We start from the raw sequence: 17,382 nt of genomic DNA, 5'->3' as shown, positions 1-17,382 counted from the left end.
ATTGCCCATAGCTAGAAACATATTTCTGAAAAAAGATACATTTTTTTGCATCGAATATAAATTTAAGTCCTAGAAAGTCTTTTCTGAAGATACTTGTTTGGAGTGTAGCCTTACATGAAGTGAAACATGGACGATATACAGTTGAGACAAGAAGAGACTAGAAGCTTTTGAAATTTGGTGCCACAGAAGAATTCTGAAGATTAGACAGATAGATCGAATAACAAATGAGGAGTTACTGAATCGAATTGGGGAAAAAATACATGTATGGCATAATTCGAGAAAAAGATGTGACCAGTTCATAGGACACATACTGAGCCGTCAAGGGACTGTCAATTTGGTTATGGAATGAAGGGTAGGGGTAAAAATTGTAGAGGGAGACCAAAGCCTTAACACCGAAAGCATTCAGAAATGTATGTGGGTTAAGACCACAACAATAACAGATATTTGTTGTAAATGCGTAAAAACAGATTCTATCTTAGGACAATATGTAAAGAAACTGGGCTATACGGAAGCCACGTAGTGCATATGCAGTACGTCACGCTATCTCCATATTATTGCTACTTTGTTGTCTTTTAAGAAAATAATATTGCAGTAAGTTAGGGCTGCTCTGTGATGGAAAGGCTCAGTCATATGACAGATGAGACAAATAAAGCAAGGAAATTACCTACATGCTAGAATATAAAAATGTTGTTTCTGAAAAGTTCAGGAGATTAAAAATTTTTATGTGAAAATTTGTGATTGCAAAATTATTATTAAATCTACATCAAGTACCTGGGGAACAAAACATTTTTTAATTTTTACGGAGTGTATTAGACATTGAATGTCGCAGCCAACAAATATCGGTGCTGCTTTATTTATTTTCATATAGAAAGGTGCTAAATTAAAGTTTTTGTACAAAGCTAACTTTTATAGGTATCACTAGAGATGTAAGAGGCTGTACGTGCTATTAATTGGTGGCCGTGGTGAAGAACCCTGACATTTCACGTAAACGTATGAAATAAAAGTGGATTGTTGTACATTACTGAGTACGGAACAATGGAACTCGAAATTATAACACATCGTATAGAATACAAACGAAATAGACTCGTTTGTTTTCGTTTTACGGTTTTTATTATTTACGATGTTCTTTAATTTTTTGTACACAATACAACCACAGAACTTCAGAGTACTGAAATTGCGTAGCAAGACTATACTTAAGGGTGTTCTGTTAAAACCGACTGCGACGAATAAAAGAAAACAATACACAGTTGAGTGTACAATTTTTGTTTAAAATCATGTTGTATACGGAAAACCGATATATGTGGGAGAAACAATTTTGTCTAATTGTTTAAATGCCCAGCTATCGTAGTTATAGTGTTCCCCTTTTTATTATCATTGATTAAAGTCTCTAACGGTAGTTTCACTCTTAAGTGTTCAATGTAAGTGATTTAAAGGTTGTTTTCTGATAGCTAGTGTGGTTTATTTTATCGGGGTGACCTTGACCGAGTCAGATGTACTTGTCTGTTAAGTTCACGTTATCTTCTCGTTACAGCTGACTCAACCGATAGTAGCAGTCTGCTAGTGCACAGTACATGGTTAGATCTTGTATCAGAAGCCAAAGACTTGTTGCGGTCCCATGGTGTAATGGTTAGCACTCTGGACTTTGAATCCAGCGATCCGAGTTCAAATCTCGGTGGGACCTGCAGAATTTTAAATTTGTTCACTGCGGTCTGAATATCAAAACCGAAATATGATGTGCCGATAACAGCTGATACTCGTACTTACAGCGAACCGAAATCTGATTTCGTGGATTGCAAACATGGAGGTATACTAAATGCTAGTTGCGAAGCACATTAAGAAATATATTTAGTAAAATTTTATACGTTACTTTAGATGAAGAGCTTACAATATCCCAGAATGCTGATTTTCCTTTGTACATTTTACTAGGACTATGAAGTGCTTACAAAGTGAAATGTTGTCGGAGCTCCCACACTGAAATAAATCGACACCTGGATTCCTAATTCTCTTGGATGGAGAAAACAAGATCAAATGAAACAAGTTTCACTAAATTTATCGTCGCCACTGCAGAGGTTATTGAACGCTGTTGTGTTGGCAGATGATAATTCTACCAGAAACATAATTAAGTAGCTATTTATGTTACTGAAAAATTGTTCCTGTATGAACTAGCTTCACTCCTTACACACTCATCTTCAGACTGAAAACAGATTACATTTTAAACACCGTGCAGACTGTCGCGGAAGGTGGTGCGTCCTTCACTACAGTTAGTCCCGTGGCACAACCTTTTTGGGCATTGCCAATGACGGAACGGTTGATGATTCCCTATGAACAATTTCATGTTTATTTCAAATTTGTAAACAAATAAAACCGATAATTTTGTGAATCGATTTTCCTCTGTTAAAAACGAGACAAAAATATTTAGGAGGGCTCTATGGTGTGCTGTCTAAAACAGTCACAAAAACAAACCACTGTTGAATACATCATTAGATGATGATACCGCTGTGGATTGTGGATTTAATGGATTGCACTGTGGATGGCGCCACCTGCGTTCTTCGTGCATTGCGTTCTTCTCAGTACGATGCATTTTCAAGAATGTTAACAGTGAAATACTGAATGTGTAACACTTCTCAATAATTAAACAATAACTCTGGGGAATAAACTGTTTACGAAGCTATGAAATGTTTGCAAAGCACACAATCAAAAATGTTGATTTCCATTTTTAATTCGTACTCTGCGAAAGACGCAGGATACCCATTACAGTAACTGCGTATCCTATCGACGATGTAGTGGCTTTCCCCTTTCTCGACGTCTACAGATGCTAGGCAACCAGCAGTGGCACTGTTACTGTCTGAGGAAGGCAGCCAGCAGAAGCAGCTGCTGCCAGACGTCGACCGCACCGCCCTTCCACAATCCGAACCGGTTATGCAGGGGCCATTCCCACGTCCGATTTGTTTTCACGTCCTGTGCAAAGATGTGAGGGTTACAACACAAGTGAACAGTCTGCTGAATGATTCCTAATCACGCAACAATTGGTTATCCATCTAGCGCCAGTCGCGTGTACTTGTCTGTTAAGCCCACATTCTTTGTAGCTGTCTCAACTTATAGTAGCCACCGCTACTTCATTGTAGATAGTTAGATCTTGTATCGAGATGCTACAACTCATCGTAGTCCCATGGCGATAAGAGTTGTATCAAATGTGATAGTGACATGGGGAATAATGAGACACTGTAAATAGTTTGACTTGGATAAAATGCGTGTTTTTGTAACACACGTATCAGACTCAATACTTTATTTCCCAGAAGCTGTCATTTAGGAATTACGTTATAAAACTGCTTATATTTGAAGCTCCATATATTAATAAAAACCGGTAATGGACCACAATAGCATTTCATAAAGCAATGGAGAGTGGGCACTAGGTATAGTACCATAACGTAATCCAACCGAGTCAGGCGCAAAAGACAGCATAAAATTGTAATTTGCCTAGTAAACTTCTTATAGCTTCTACATACGTCATGTGTCTTACCCAAATCAGACAGACACCGTAGTTCTGTGTGTAAATATTTTGGTAACCTTCATACAGCTGTTTTATAGCTGGATGTACAGAAAAATTAGGTATGGCTGGCGCTCTTTGTAGAGGTACTATTGTCAGCGAAGTAGTCAGGATAAAGGCAAGAAGACCAATAGTTTATTTATATAAAGCTTTATCAAACACTCAGCCAGCGATCAGTGAAGTAACAGAGAAGCATGAAAGTCTGTTGAACGTAAATTAACAGACTTAGTGAAGTGGTATGAACAAGTAACTGGAATGGATGATGTCAGGCGAGCACAAACTAGGGTACTTGAAGCTGAAGTAAAATTTATAGCTGCACAGGAAAGGAGAGGAGAAGCAAATAAATCTGTAACAGAAATTCAAAGCCAACTGAAGGATATAGATGCTGCCTTGGATAATACCACGAGAGGAGAGGATCGTTATGCTCAGCTAATTACAAAAGAGCATCAAATACTTAAGGAAGAAAGGAAACTAATGACTGAATTCCAACAGTTAGAGAGGGAAGAGAGAGAATAATTTTCCATGCTTTCTTCAGCGGTTAAACAAATGGTGTAATGGTTAGCACTCTGGACTTTGAGTCCAGTAATCCGAGTTCAACTCTCGGTGGGACCTTAGTAATTTTAATTTTGTAGAATGCTATCTCAATAAGACATTAAAAATGTAATGTTCCGATAACAACTGAAATTGATACAAAAAGCGTAGGAAGACAGAATTCGTGAATCGAAAATACTGAGAGATACTTAATGACAACTGCAGGGCACCTTAGGAAATGCACTTAGTAAATTTAATTAAAAGATGTAAAATTGGTGGCTGAGTGGGTAACTGCCAGATTATGACCTCAGAAGTACTGGATTTAATCCCCAGTGCGTTCTAGGGTAATATTTTCTTTCTCATAACTTATCGCTGCTTCTATCTTAGCAGTGATTTGCTAACGTGAAAAATACCAAGATACATTGCACTTCGGAGTCACGTACACGGCTCGTCCCCCAGTTAAACGGTTGGGGAAGACAGTTCAAAGGTCAGACAGAGACCACTCCCAATAGCACAAGTGCCACCCAATGATGAAATGATGATGATGATGATTATGATAATAATAAAAATAATAAAATTTATGAAATGTTTTAATAATCATAGTAAGAAGTTTCCATAAGTGCGTAGTACGTCTGTTTGGCATAAATTCCAGGAAATAGCAATTCATAAAAATTTATCATGTGAAAAGCACTTTCCTAAAATTTGAGCCGTCCGGGATGGCCGAGCGGTTGTAGGCGCTGCAGTCTGGAACTGCGCGACCGCTACGTCGCAGGTTCGAATCCTGCCCCGGGCATGGATGTGTGTGATGTTCTTACGTTAGTTAGGTTTAAGTAGTTCTAAGTTCTAGGTGACTTATGACCTCAGCAGTTGAGTCCCATAGTGCTCAGAGCCATTTGAACCAATTTGAATCCTAAAATTTGAGAAGTACATGTTTCATGAAATTGATTTAAGAACTATAACAGCAAAAAACATCACAACTTTGACAATGCTGTGATGCCAGGTGAAATAAATGGATAAATAAATAAAATCGACAACGTAGAGGGTACAGGCTCCCCAGAGAGACATTTCAATAAAATCGAGGTGTCTTTCTCGGGAGCCTGCATCCTCTACGTTGTCGATTTTATTGACTTTATTTCTATCTGGGGAGCCTATATCCTCTACGCTGTTAATTCATAGTAACGAATTAGTCCGGCAAGTGCAAAGATAAAATTACAATGTAGAAGCATTTTACAAACGTATCAAAACACAAAATGGTTCAAATGGCTCTGAGCGCTATGAGACTTAACTTCTGAGGTCATCAGTCCCGTAGAACTTAGAACTACTTAAACCTAACTAACCTAAGGACATCACACACATCCATGCCCGAGGCAGGATTTGAACCTGCGACCGTAGCTGTCGCACGGTTCCAGACTGTAGTGCCTAGAACCACACGGCCGCCCCGGCCGGCTATCAAAACGCAGACTGGTTCCATTCGAATCAACATATGCGCTGTGCTTATCCATAACTGTATTCATAATATGGTTTACAACATTAATAACATAAGACAATAAAAGAAAAGTATGTCATTTGTTTACTGCATTCTGTGGGTCGTTCCTAACTGCAAACAGCTTGCAGTACAAGAGATGTATTTCACAATATCGAATAAGAGCAAATGCTCATAGCTCTTAAGGTATGCATTGTAGAGTCCACGCTTAACGACATTCTTTTCTTGTTGTGGTCCATATTATCATCTCCCGAAGTATGGAGTACTCCTACTCCTTGCTTCTGCTTTACAAGGCAACAACTCTACTCCGTGAATAAAAAACCGACAACAAAGTGTTTCACTGTGTGCAAATGGCGCTGGCATGTTTATTGACAGAAGAGGAAAATTTCAGTTGTGTCATTATATTGTTTTTCATGCGTTAGGTTGATATTTGAAAACTCGTTTGACAACAGTGCATGCGTGTTCGATAGAGAGAGAAAGAGAGAGAGAGAGAGAGAGAGGGTGTTCGTATGTGCTATGGCTAGAAGAGGGTTGGAGAGTCTCGAAATGGCCCCTACACGTTCCAGTTTACCTGTTAAGGTGCACCTGTACAGGTTTGCCTGCATGTGTTTTCCTGCACAGACGTCACAGTACACTCTCGAGGTCTTCAACTTGCGGTTATGAGCATAGCTTCAACTGAAGAACACCCGTTGTCCACCAGTTAAGTGTAAGCACCTTCTCGCTTTCCTTTATTGTGGAGCTTCTATTTCCAATTTATTAAGTTGAAATGAATTACGCAGTGGCGTTGTTTCCTTTGCCATTTCCCATGTTGGCAAACGAATATATTATCTCAAAAACAGGACACTACTAAAAGTACTGCAAATTAGCACCTCTAAAGCATTCACACAACTCACTAACTTCTCGCATACCGACGCGAAGACGTAATAAGGTGAAGCGAGAGCTGCAGTTCTATTTAAACTGCCGGGCTGGACTGCTTCCACCAGAAATAAACATAGCTTTCTGTCGGCTCCCACCGTGTTGCCACTTTCGCTGCGAAAGCATTGTGCCTCCGAGTTCTCAAAGTGCGAAACTTTTCCGGGAGCTAATATTTTTGCGTTGTTGTTGTTGTTGTTGTGGTCTTCAGTCCTGAGACTGGTTTGATGCAGCTCTCCATGCTACTCTATCCTGTGCAAGCTTTTTCATCTCCCAGTACCTACTGCAACCTACATCCTTCTGAATCTGCTTAGTGTATTCATCTCTTGGTCTCCCTCTAAGATTTTTACCCTCCACGCTGCCCTCCAATACTAAATTGGTGATCCCTTGATGCCTCAGAACATGTCCTACCAACCGATCCCTTCTTCTGGTCAAGTTGTGCCACAAACTTCTCTTCTCCCCAATCCTATTCAATACTTCCTCATTAGTTATGTGATCTACCCATCTAATCTTCAGCATTCTTCTGTAGCACCACATTTCGAAAGCTTCCATTCTCTTCTTGTCCAAACTATTTATCGTCCATGTTTCACTTCCATACATGGCTACACTCCATACGCATACTTTCAGAAACGACTTCCTGACACGTAAATCAATACTCGATGTTAACAAATTTCTCTTCTTCAGAAACGCTTTCCTTGCCATTGCCAGCCTACATTTTATATCCTCTCTACTTCGACCATCATCAGTTATCTTGCTCCCCAAATAGCAAAACTCCTTTACTACTTTAAGTGCCTCATTTCCTAATCTAATTCCCTCAGCATCACCCCGACTTAATTAGACTACATCCATTATCCTTGTTTTGCTTTTGTTGATGTTCATCTTATATCCTCCTTTCAAGACACTGTCCATTCCATTCAACTGCTCTTCCAAGTCCTTTGCTGTCTCTGACAGAATTACAATGTCATCGGCGAACCTCAAAGTTTTTATTTCTTCTCCATGAATTTTAATACCTACTCCGAATTTTTCTTTTGTTTCCTTTACTGCTTGCTCAATATACAGATTGAACAACATCGGGAAGAGGCTACAACCCTGTCTTACTCCCTTCCCAACCACTGCATCCCTTTCATGTCCCTCGACTCTTATAACTGCCATCTGGTTTCTGTACAAATTGTAAATAGCCTTTCGCTCCCTGTATTTTACCCCTGCCACCTTTAGAATTTGAAAGAGAATATTCCAGTCAACACTGTCAAAAGCTTTCTCTAAGTCTGCAAATGCTAGAAACGTAGGTTTGCCTTTCCTTAATCTTTCTTCTAAGATAAGTCGTAAGGTCAGTATTGCCTCACGTGTTCCAGTGTTTCTACGGAATCCAAACTGATCTTCCCCGAGGTTGGCTTCTACTAGTTTTTCCATTCGTCTGTAAAGAATTCGTGTTAGTATTTTGCAGCTGTGACTCATTAAACTGATAGTTCGGTAATTTTCATATCTGTCAACACCTGCTTTCTTTGGGATTGGAATTATTATATTCTTCTTGAAGTCTGAGGGTATTTCGCCTGTTTCATACATCTTGCTCACCAGATGGTAGAGTTTTGTCAGGACTGGCTCTCCCGAGGCCGTCAGTAGTTCTAATGGAATGTTGTCTACTCCGGGGGCCTTGTTTCGACTCAGGTCTTTCAGTGCTCTGTCAAACTCTTCACGCAGTATCATATCTCCCATTTCATCTTCATCTACATCCTCTTCCATTTCCATAATATTGTCCTCAAGTACATCGCCCTTGTATAGACCCTCTATATACTCCTTCCACCTTTCCGCTTTCCCTTCTTTGCTTAGAACTGGGTTTCCATCTGAGCTCTTGATATTCATACAAGTCGTTCTCTTATCTCCAAAGGTCTCTTTAATTTTCCTGTAGGCAGTATCTATCTTACCCCTAGTGAGATAGGCCTCTACATCCTTACATTTGTCCTCTAGCCATCCCTGCTTAGCCATTTTGCACTTCCTGTCGATCTCATTTTTGAGACGTCTGTATTCCTTTTTGCCTGCTTCATTTACTGCATTTTTATATTTTCTCCTTTCATCAATTAAATTCAATATTTGTTCTGTTACCCAAGGATTTCTACTAGCCATCGTCTTTTTACCTACTTGATCCTCTGCTGCCTACGCTACTTCATCCCTCAAAGCTACCCATTCTTCTTCTACTGTATTTCTTTCCCCCATTCCTGTCAATTGTTCCCTTATGCTCTCCCTGAAACTCTGTACAACCTCTGGTTCTATCCAGGTCCCATCTCCTTAAATTACCACCTTTTTGCAGTCTCTTCAGTTTTAATCTACAGGTCATAACCAATAGATTGTGGTCAGTGTCCTCATCTGCCCCTGGAAATGTCTTACAATTTAAAACCTGGTTCCTAAATCTCTGTCTTACCATTATATAATCTATCTGATACCTTTTAGTATCTCCAGGGTTCTTCCATGTATACATCCTTCTTTCATGATTCTTAAACCAAGTGTTAGTTATGATTATGTTGTGCTCTGTGCAAAATTCTACCAGGCGGCTTCCTCTTTCATTTCTTAGCCCCAATCCATATTCACCTACTATGTTTCCTTCTCTCCCTTTTCCTACACTCGAATTCCAGTCACCCATGACTATTAAATTTTCGTCTCCCTTCACAATCTGAATAATTTCTTTTATTTCATCATACATTTCTTCAATTTCTTCGTCATCTGCAGAGCCACTTGGCATATAAACTTGTACTACTGTAGTAGGTGTGGGCTTCGTATCTATCTTGGCCACAATAATGCGTTCACTATGCTGTTTGTAGTAGCTTACCCGCATTCCTATTTCCCTATTCATTATTAAACCTACTCCTGCATTACCCCTATCTGATTTTGTGTTTATAACCCTGTAGTCACCTGACCAGAAGTCTTGTTCCTCCTGCCACCGAACTTCACTAATTCCCACTATATCTAACTTAAACCTATCCATTTCCCTTTTTAAATTTTCAAACCTACCTGCCCGATTAAGGGATCTGACATTCCACGATCCGATCCGTAGAACGCCAGTTTTCTTTCTCCTGATAACGACGTCCTCTTGAGTAGTCCCCGCCCGGAGATCCGAATGGGGGACTATTTTACCTCCGGAATATTTTACCCAAGAGGACGCCATCATCATTTAATCATACAGTAAAGCTGCATGCTCTCGGGAAAAATTACGGCTGTAGTTTCCCCTTGCTTTCAGCCGTTCGCAGTACCAGCGCAGCAAGGCCGATTTGGTTATTGTTACAAGGCCAGATCAGTCAATCATCCAGACTGTTGCCCTTGCAACTACTGAAAAGGCTGCTGCCCCTCTTCAGGAACCACACGTTTGTCTGGCCTCTCAACAGATACCCCTCCGTTGTGGTTGCACCTACGGTACGGCTATCTGTATCGCTGAGGCACGCAAGCCTCCCCACCAACGGCAAGGTCCATGGTTCATGGGGGGGATTTTTGCGTATTCCAAGAAAAAATATAGCTGCAGATTTTATTAAAATGAAGAACAAATTTCCCACACGCTTAGAGACATTATAGGATTAGAATTCGAGAATTCTTTATTTTTATAGGAGATTTGTTACAAATTGAATACTGAAAAAATGGAAAAGCTTATAAATAGCAAACGCAATGCGATAGGAAACTGTGGAGAGGTAATGTGCGAGTGAACTTTGGTAATAAACTAAAAATGTACTGCAATGAATTCAACAGTTTTCGAGGTATGACATGATAAATTTGAAACCTTTTAACAGACGGAAGTATTTCAACTATTTCAAAAAAAAGAAATTAAGATAACTCCGTCCTAATTAAAATTAATAACAGATTTCTGACATGCTAAGTCGCCTCATCGTTCACAGGATTGTCGACGTTGAAAAAGCAATAGACAAAGTGAAATGGTGCAAGATCATCAAAATTCTGGGAGAAATAGAAGTAACCTATAGCGAAAGACGGATAATAAGAAGGGAATAATAAGAATGGTAGACCAAAAACGAAGTGCTGTTATTAAAGAGGATGTAAGACAGGGATGCAGTCTTTCGACCCTTCTGTTCAATCTACCGCGTGATCAAAAAGTCAGTATAAATTTGGAAGCTGAATAAATCACGGAATAATGTAGATAGAGAGGTACAAATTGACACACATGCTTGGAATGACATGGGGTTTTATTAGAACCAAAAAAAGACAAAAGTTCAAAAAATGTCCGACAGATGGCGCTTCATCTGATTAGAATAGCAATAATTAGCATAACAAAGTAAGACAAAGCAAAGATGATGTTCTTTACAGGAAATGCTCACTATGTCCACTGTCATTCTTCAACAATAGCTGTAGTCGAGGAATAATGTTCTGAACAGCACTGTAAAGCGAGTCCGGAGTTATGGTGAGGCATTGGCGTCGGATGTTGTCTTTCAGCATCCCTAGAGATGTCGGTCGATCACGGTTCACTTGCGACTTCAGGTAACCCCAAAGCCAATAATCGCATGGAATGAGGTCTGGGGACCTGGGAGGCCAAGCATGACGAAAGTGGCGGCTGAGCACACGATCATCACTAAACGACGCGCGCAAGAGATCTTTCACGCATCTAGCAATACTTTTTTTTTTTTTTTTGTTCTAATAAAACCCCATGTCATTCCAAGCATATGTGTCAATTTTTACCTCTCTATATACATTATTCCGTGATTTATTAAGTTTTCAAATTTATACTGACTTTTTGATCACCCGGTATACATCGAAGAAGCAACGACGGAAGTAAAAGGAAGATTCAAGACTGGAATTAAAGTTCGGGGTGAAGGATGTCATTGATAATATTCGATGATCACATTGCTATTACCACTGAAAATAAGGAAGAACTACAGTACATGTTGAATGGAATGAACCGTCTAATGAATACAGAATATGGACTGCAAAGAAGAAAGACAGATGAGAGTAACGAGGAATAGCAGGAATAAAATTATCGACACGCTTAGCATCAAAATTGGGACCACGAAGTAGACGAACTTAATGAAATCTGTTACCTTGGAAGCAAAAACCACATCACGGAACTAAGTAAGGAGGACACAAAAAACCGACCAGCGCAGGCGAAGAGGGCATTCCTGGTCAGAAGAAGTCTAGCAGGATCGGCCCAAATCTGAGGAAGAAATGTCTGAGAATGAACTTTCGGAGCACAGCACTGTGTGGCAGTGGATCGTGGACTGTGAGGAAATCCGAAAATAAGAGAATCGAAGCGACTGAGATGTAATGATATAGATGTATGTAGAAAACACTGACAAGGAGAAGGGACAGGGTAATAGGACATCTGTGAAGACATCGCGGAATAACTTCCGTGGTACCAGAGGGAACTGTAGACGGTAAAAACTGTATAGGAAGGCAGAGACTGGATTAAATCCAGCAAGTAACTGAGGACGTAGGTTGCAAGTGCTGTTCTGAAATGAAGAGGAATCCGTGGCGAGCCAAAGTGACTTTACAAAGATCTAAAAAAAAACGCCAGTTTGAGAATTTTTACACGGTTTTTGTTAGCAGACAGACTTCTTAGAGAAGTCTACCGCTGCGCAGAGTGGACAGTTGTGGCGGCTGCCTGCAGACAGCACCCGTCGCGACGGCCCAGCTTGGGATCTTAAACGCCAGGAGTCAACTGATTTGATTTTTACGGCAGATATGAAACAGGCGCAGGAGATCCGATCACAAGATCCGACCTGGACCCCTGCGAAGGTAGAAACAATCGAATTTCGATTCTATTACGGCTGCCTCTACGGTTGTGTTCTGCACATTTTTGTCGGCATACACTTTCCAGTTCACCTCTACTGTCACCCGTACAGGCACGATTCACAGGTATATTAAAAGTAACTTCAAACTTTCTGCAAATGATGCAGTTATGTGTAATAAGTATTGTCTGAAAAATAGCTGCGCAAATATTCAGGCAGATCTTGATAAGATTTCAAAGTGTTGGAAAGTTTGGCAACTTGCTTTAAATGTACACAAATTAGAAATGTACATTTCACGAAAAACGGAAAAGTATTATAAACATATACAGACAAGTAGTTGTTACCAAAAATATCGAAAGGTTCTTGACCGACTTACTTCAAATTTTTACATAATACTCAAATAAATATTCGGATACACACAGGCTCCATATTTTTAAAAATATATCGTACATAAATACGTATACTACATAGAGGGCCAACACTGTTTGCAAAAATCCCGAAAAATACTTAATCAATTTACTTCAGATTTTTACACTGCACTCTAATAAACATTTGGAAGGACAAGTGTAGGTATTTTTCTAACATATGTAGTACATAAATACATATCATAAAACATGTAAATGTTGTTAGCAAAAATCTCGAAAAGTTGTTGACAAGTTTTCTTTACAGAATCTTGGACAGTGAGAATATATATATTTGTCAGCAAAACTCTTGAAATTCCTTGACCGGCTTAGTCAAATTTTTGGTTGGTTGGTTGTTTCGGGGAAGGAGACCAGACAGCGAGGTCATCGGTCTCATCGGATTAGGGAAGGACGGGGAAGGAAGTCGGCCGTGCCCTTTGAAAGGAACCATCCCGGCATTTGCCTGGAGCGATTTAGGGAAATCACGGAAAACCTAAAGCAGAATGGCCGGACGTGGGATTGAACCGTCGTCCTCCCGAATGCGAGTCCAGTGTCTAACCACTGCGCCACCTCGCTCGGTAGTCAAATTTTTACACGATAATCTAATAACCATTCAGAGAGCTATATATATGTTTTTAAATAACAATTTACAGGTTTTGTGTCAAAACCGACTGACTGTGAGAAAGGAAATGCTGTGCTGGGCAGTGCTTTGAAAATGTGCGATTCCGTTTTCTTTGCCGCAGTCTGTTTTAACTACGATAGCAGCGCTTTTAAACATTAAACTAATTGTGTCTCCCATATATATTCTTTGTCCTTACAAAAAAAAATTGTATGCACAACTATGCAACGTTTTGTGTTTTTCCTCACACTCAACTTTAACAAAAACATAAAATATGTTTTTCATGGCTTATCGGCTTCTGGTCACAGTACTACTACGGAATCTGAATCGTCTGAAACTTTGTAACCCAACCCGTTTGCAGATTGAAACTATGCGACATACTGTCACTGAAGCTGCTATCCTCACAGATCCAGCAACAGCAGAGACCCCTCATGTCCTGTGTGCCAATGAACCCCATCAGCTTAGCTATTCATTTTAAGCGACTTCATTCCGCAATCAAGGTTTCGTTGTCAATAACAATAAATAAGGATCAAGGTCACAGAGCGGAGGTAAGAGGAGATGGACAGAGAGGGGGTGGGAAGGAGGACGTGGACAGAGATAGGGGGAGGAGGAGTTGGACAGATTTTATTTTTGGGGGGGGGGGGGGGGTAGAAGGACATTACGACGTACATCCGACTACTTTATATATTTAGCAACTGTAAAGCATTGCCGAGTTCACTAGTAACCTATAAATGCAAATTCAATGAGTTACAACTGCCAGGAATCAACTGAGATAAATTACTGGGTATAACAATTTGGAGGGCTATGAAATGCAGTGAACACACAGGTTCAGTCGTAGGTGAGGTAGGTGACATAATTAGGTTCATAGAAAATGGTTCAAATGGCTCTGAGCACTATGGGACTTAACATCTGAGGTCATCAGTCCCCTAGAACTTAGAACTACGTAAACCTAGATAACCTAAGGACATCACACACATCCATGCCCGAGGCAGGATTCGAACCTGCGACCGTAGCAGTCGCGAGGTTCCGGACTGAAGCGCCTAGAACCGCTCGGCTACCGCGGCCGGCTAGGTTCATAGATTCATAGGTACGCTACTGGGAAAATGAAGTCAGTCTGGAAGGGAGATTGCTTACAAAACACTCGTGCGGCACATCCTAGAATACTGTTCACGTGTGTTGGTCCGACACCAAGTACACCAAACAGGGCTAACAAAGAAGGGCGGCACGAATGGTTACAGATTCGTTTGATTCACGGAAGAATGTCACGGAAATAAAAAACCTGAGTGGCGGATACTTGAAAGTAGAACCAGTTATCGCGCGACGACCTACTTACAAAGCTTCATGACATAGATTTAAATGAAGAAGTTACATATATCCTGCAGCCCCCTACTTATCTCTCCCGTAGGGTCACGAAATCTAGATCAGAACAATTTCAGCACGCCTAGAGGCATTAAATCAGTCATTCTTCCTGCGCTCCATATGCGACTGAAACGGGAAGGAACCCTAACATTTGGTTCAATGATAAACACCCTCCGCCACGCATCTACAGTCGTTTACAAAGTATATATGTGGATATACAGGGTGTTAAAAACTATTCCACATTTTGAAAGGGGGTAGTGGGGACCAAAACAAGACAAAAATACTACCAAGCAGGTTGGCTGGCGCAAGGTATCGCCAGTCCCTATCAAACGTTTTGCCTGTTCCGCTAGAGGAGGTACCATTCCAATGACGGCTGGGGATGAGGTTCGTGCGTGGTGGAACAATAGAGCGTTCTTTCTGAAACTCCGAGAACACCTCACACAGACATTGGTCGGAGAGGTGCAGTACGTAGCCAGCTCGCTCCCCGATCTTAATCTCTCGGATTCTTGGTTGTGGGGACTCCTGAAATTTTTGGTGCATGCAATTCTTGATTGCCCGGATTACTTTCATGCAGTTAAATATATTGATAATATTCTTCTCGCGTGTGTGATGGATCGTGAAGTCATCTCGACACAATATTTCCAGAAGTTCTGGCGAGTTCGTACAAGAGCTTACTCACCTGAAGATGGTGGACAGGTGGACTGCGAAAATACTTGTGAAGATGACTTTATGATCTGGGTGAAGACCCGAGAAGAATATTATCAGTTATTGCACCGGGAAAGCCTACGTAGTCACAGTTAAATTCTGCAAAATTAGACCTCACGCTGGTCAATTTGATACCCTCTTTGTCCATTCCTCAAACATGTATTACAGGTAACTGAAGATGCTTCACAAATAAAAGACGCTAACAAAAACCAGACTGCCTTTCATTTGGTTGCAAAGACGGAATATATCTCCATGAATTTCCACTGTTTGTTTCGCTATGAAAACTCGGACAAAAATCAGTTGCATAATTTCTATAGTCTTGATTTGGCTCCGCTCAAACATTTGACCAACAAACGCTCCTGTTGTTGTGTTCTTCAGTCCAGAGATTGGTTTGATGCAGCTCTCCATGCTACTCTATCCTGTGCAAGCCTCTTCCTCTCCAAATAAGTACTACAACCTACATCCTTCTGAATCTGCTTAGTGTATTCACCTCTTGGTCTCCTTCTACGATTTTTCCCTCCACGCTTCCCTTGAACACTCAAATGTTGATCCCTTAATGCTTCAGAATGTGTTCTACCGACCGATTCCTTCTTCTCGTCAAGTTGCCCCACAAATTCCTCTTCTACCCAATTATATTCAGTACGTCCTCATTAGTTACATGATCTACCCATCTAATTTTCAGCATTCTGCTATAGCATCATATTTCAAAAGCTACTTTTCTCTCCTTGTCTAAATTCGCTTCCATACAAATACTTTCAGGAAGAACTTCCTGACACTTAAATCTATTCTTGATGTTAGAAAATTTCTCTTCTTAAGAAACACTTTTCTTGCTACCGCCGGTCTACATTTTATATCCTCTCTACTTCGACCATCATCAGCTATTCTGCTCCCCAAATAGCAAAACTCATGTACTACTTTCCTAATCTAATTTCCTCAGCATCACCTGATTTAATTCAACTACATTCCATTATGCTCGTTTTGTATTTGTTGATGTTCATCTTATATCCTCCTTTGAAGACACTATCCATTCCGCTCAGCCGCTCTTCCAGGTCCTTTGCTGTCTCTGACAGAATTACAATGTCGTCGGTAAACCTCAAAGTTTTTACTTCTTCACCATGGATTTTAATTTCTACCCCAAAGTTTTCTTTTGTTTCCTTTACTGCTTGCTCAATATACAGATTGAATAACATCGGGGATAGGCTACAACCCTGTTGCACTCCCTTCCCAACCACTGCTTCCCTTTCGAGCCCTTCCGTTCTTACAACTGCCATCTGGTTTCTGTACAAATTGTAAATAGCCTTTCGCTCCCTGTATTTTACCCCTACCACCTACAGAATTTGAAAGAGAGTGTTGCAGTCAACATTGTTAAAAGCTTTCTCTAAGTCTACAAGTAGCTGTAAGTCTACAAGGAGGTTTGCCTTTCCTTAACCTGTCCACTAAGATAAGTCGTAGGGTCAGTTTTGCTTCGCGTGTTCCAACATTTCTGCGGAATCCAAACAGATCTTCCCCGTGGTCGGTTTCTACCAGTTTCTCCATTCGCCTGTAAAGAATTCGTTTCAGTATTTTGCAACCTTGACTTATTAAATGCGGCTTTTGAAATGAATTTTGGAAGGAGGGCAACGCCCACCTCCCCGCCCTTCTCGCTTTACATTCACGCCTGTTCCAAGTATCAAAAAAGTATGTGGCTTGCAGTTACTCTGCGGTGCACGATCAGAGAAATCTCTACAGTTTCTAACATCGCCACTGCGTAGCTGACAGTGTAAGAAAAGCAACTGGGTAGTGCTAATACCGGTGTGGACGGGCACACAAAGAAAGCCCCCTCTAATAGAGCGCTCTGCGGCCGTCAAGGCAGTGGCGTGCGATGCCGCCTTTCACCGCGGCTCATCACACACACACACACACACACACACACACACACACGCAGTGGATGCGACCGGCGACTCCGTCTGCTGGGCCGACGGCGGACAACCGGTCGGCCGCGCCGCTGACATTTCCCTCTCCCCCCTCCACCCGCCCCACTCTCACTTTCCTGAGGCACCGTTACTCAGCTGATCGCCAAGCCGTGGCCTGCGGGGGCGGCCTCGCCGCGCGGTTCCGCTGTCCGCATTGCG

The 17,382-nt window shown here is 41.0% G+C and overlaps 1 protein-coding gene and 1 non-coding gene across 2 annotated transcripts in view; both read left to right on the top strand.

Moving 5' to 3' along the window:
• LOC124619259 (A disintegrin and metalloproteinase with thrombospondin motifs 1) overlaps positions 1-17,382 on the top strand; it is a 474,635-nt gene that overhangs the window by 361,742 nt on the left and 95,511 nt on the right. The gene's annotated exons all lie outside the window — the stretch shown is intronic.
• Trnaq-uug lies at positions 1,610-1,681 on the top strand. Its single transcript has one exon. It is a non-coding gene; the product is annotated as a tRNA-Gln (tRNA).

This window comes from Schistocerca americana, chromosome 6 (assembly GCF_021461395.2).
Source record: "Schistocerca americana isolate TAMUIC-IGC-003095 chromosome 6, iqSchAmer2.1, whole genome shotgun sequence".
In the NCBI taxonomy this organism is placed as follows: Eukaryota; Metazoa; Arthropoda; class Insecta; order Orthoptera; family Acrididae; genus Schistocerca; species Schistocerca americana.
This window is presented reverse-complemented; position numbering and strand designations above follow the sequence as displayed.